The sequence below is a fragment of the Pollicipes pollicipes genome, unplaced genomic scaffold (assembly GCF_011947565.3).
Source record: "Pollicipes pollicipes isolate AB1234 unplaced genomic scaffold, Ppol_2.1 Scaffold_6686;HRSCAF=7923_pilon_pilon_pilon, whole genome shotgun sequence".
NCBI lineage: Eukaryota > Metazoa > Arthropoda > Thecostraca > Pollicipedomorpha > Pollicipedidae > Pollicipes > Pollicipes pollicipes.
In genome coordinates this window covers 32,488,206-32,491,348 of record NW_023596921.1, presented here as the reverse complement: position 1 = coordinate 32,491,348, position 3,143 = coordinate 32,488,206, and the positions used below count along the sequence as shown (strand labels likewise).

Here is a 3,143-nt window from a genome sequence, read left to right as displayed (position 1 = left end):
GCAGGCAGGGGTGCATAAGACCCTTCGGGCTTTTCGGGACCGACGATTAAATACCTGATTTGAAGGCCCAAAGGGCCGGCTGGAGATCGTATTAAGAGACCATGGCCAGCAGGGCAAGATCCTCAAATAGCGGTTAGAGAGCCCATCGCACCGATCTCTATCTGTGAATGGCCGACCGATGCCGACACCTTATCCCTGCCGTGCCGGGTTCAGAGGACGACAGCAGCGGCGCCTTCCGTGCCGCCCGCTACTTCACCAGCCTGTTGTACGTCCTGTTGGACCATCTGGTGCACAACCAGCCCAAGCACATGCTGCACGTCTTCTACTCGCTCTTCCTGCACGTCATCTACATCGTCTTCAACGCCATCTACGTCATGGCCGGCGGCACAACGGCCAGCGGCTCGTCCGTGATCGACGGCATCGACTGGAGCAACACGGCCACCACCAGCGGCTTCGTCAGCCTTAGCGTCTTCCTCGTGTTCCTGGCGCACGGTGGCCTGTGGCTTCTGGCGCGCCTGAGGGAGGTGCTCTACAAGCTGCCTGTCGGACGAGCACGCCATCAAGCTGCCCCTGGGCACCACCGGGCCGCCGCCGTACGGTGCCATGCGCCAGGACCCGGAAGGCGGCCATCCGAGTCCCGTCATCAAGGTCAGTAGACTGTGTGACCCGTGAACACTTTAATCTCAAAGGCCTAACCATGCTTGCGCTTGGGGCATTTTTCAAGGATTTGAGGAGGCATGACTGATGGACGTAGTGCATAATTCAGGACCACACAGTGACCGAAGTCATTGCCCGGAGCTGTGGCTTCTGCTATGACGATGATAACGCTCAAATGTGCGTCATAATTGCACCCGTCGCTTGTGTTTTGCATTTACAACCTGCTTACTTACTGCATAGCACATTTTCATTTTATGCAGAAGATATCTAAAAACACCAAGCAGCACACCACTGACAGTCGTTCAACCTGTTTGCAATGCAGTCAGGTATGAGCAGAAGCCTAACCGGATCCCTGAAAGACGCGCCATCCTTTCGCAGCTACTGTTCACCATTTCAGTCTGATCTCACGATCCTGTCTAGTACCGCCTCGGTCCGATCCCACGCCACGCTCGGCGAGATTTGCTGCTCGGTTTCTGGGACCGTTTCGGTCCGATCTTACGCCCCTCTTGGTCCGATCTTGCGCCCTCTTGGTCTGATCTCACGTCTCTCTCGGTCCAATCTCACGTCTCTCTCGGTCCGATCTCACATCGCTCTCGGTCCGATCTCACGCCTCTCTCGGTCCGATATCACGCCCTTCTCGGTCCGATCTCACGCCTTTCCCGGTCCGATCTCACGCCTCTCTCGGTCCGATCCCACGTCCCTCTCGGTCCGATCTCACGTCCCTCTCGGTCCGATCTCACGTCTCTCTCGGTCCGATCTCACGCCTCTCCCGGTCCGATCTCACGCCTCTCTTGGTCCGATCTCACGCCCCTCTCGGTCCGATCTCACGCCCCTCTCGGTCCGATCGCACGCCTCTCTCGGTTCGATATCATGACCGTCCCTGACGTCGTCTCGGCAGGAGAAGCAGAGCCATGCAGGCGACCGCAACAGCCCCACCTCGAAGGCGACGCCCATCCGGGCCACCAGCCACTGCCGGCGGAGGTCGGCCCAGCCGCCGCCTCACCGGTCACGACCGGCAGCTCGCCGGCGGGGTCACGTGACCCGGCCCAACCCCGATAGAAGCACCCCGACACCAAGTTCTGTTGGCGTAGCTCTTCGTGCTGATTATTAACAATGGCAGGCATGCGCGGGCTGACAGGGCGGCATGCGTGTACGGCTGGCATTTTGGCGTTTGCTCTGTTAAATCGTCTGCCTCAGACTCGCACCTCCTGTCTGTGACCGATCGAGCCGACCTGATTGGTCAGTCAGTCGGTCTGACCTGGCCGGTCCGTCCAGGTCAGGTCAGGGACGTGTGGAGTCAGGCGAAAGGCACGTGTGCTGGCAGTCATTCGGCGCACAACGTACTGGTGGAATAAAACTGAGCGGCTTATTTTTGTGCGTCATGTTACGTCAACGAGTGTCAAGAGTTTAATGTGGTATAGTATTTGTGGCTTTCACAGACTCCCCTGAAATTTGTACTCGTCTTGCACTACATTGTACCTCGTGGGGGCCTACGCACAAGCTGTGCACTTTTCCTGCAACAAGGGAATTTCCTTTTGCATTTTCCCATCAGCATCGGTCCAGTACCTAGACTACAGCGATACGTGCGTGCGCGAACCGTGTAGCAGGTGTCAAAGGGCGTGCGCGACTCTAGAACAGGGACCGGTGCGCATGAGTTATGCGACTTGGCATCTGCAGACCACAATATCTCCGGTACTAGCCACGGCTCGCACTCGGACTCAGGTGTGTATTGCGGTGCGCAACTTGACCGAGCTGGTATCACTACCAGTTACCCGTTTTCATATTCGCTATTCCGGTTTGGGAACTATACCTGCGTCTGCACAAAACATGTTATAACCACAGGATGTCACGCGAATCTGTTGATTTTGGTTGTTGACTGCTCCAAACTGTGGTGTTTTGAATATATGCACGTGTGCACGTGTGAATATATGCAATTTAAGTGCTGAACGATACATTCTCAACAGGATATGCCTTGACAAAACGGCTTCCATGCAGGAAACAGCATAGCAGGACAAGTGTCAAATAACCACACTGTAAAAGACGGTAAGTATCTTTGACAGGACATGTCGAAAAACGGGTGTCTGTTCTATGCAAAAAGGCATAACAGTCAGACAAAGTGGTGATAACCCAGACAAATCAACGTCAGTATACGTGATGTAACAAGTACCGAAACGCGTGTGCGCATCTTTGCACAGCAGCAAATCATATACGTCCGAGCCCAGCACAGACATCGAAGGGTCGTCTCTAACCTCAGCACAGCCGCAGAACGGTCGTGTAACTGCAGAACAACCACGCAGCCATGATGTGGCCACCGCAAAAGCACGGAATAGTCATCCAGCATCGAGAAACGCGCCGTCAGCGGGGCGAGCGAACAAAATGGCTGCATTGCGTGGATAAGTGTGATGTAGCGCCAGCTGATAGAAATACAACGGTTCTATCAAATGCACACGGTTGCACTTTTCGTGCGCAATTCCAATTATTTTGCC

General features: G+C 55.2%; 1 long non-coding RNA gene across 1 annotated transcript; it reads left to right on the top strand.

Annotated features, from left to right (window-relative positions):
• The first annotated feature begins 540 nt into the window (after positions 1–540).
• On the top strand, positions 541–2,604 carry LOC119107835 (uncharacterized). The gene is made up of 2 exons (XR_005095279.1): positions 541–648; positions 1,556–2,604. It is a non-coding gene; the product is annotated as an uncharacterized LOC119107835 (long non-coding RNA).
• The last annotated feature ends 539 nt before the right edge of the window (positions 2,605–3,143 follow it).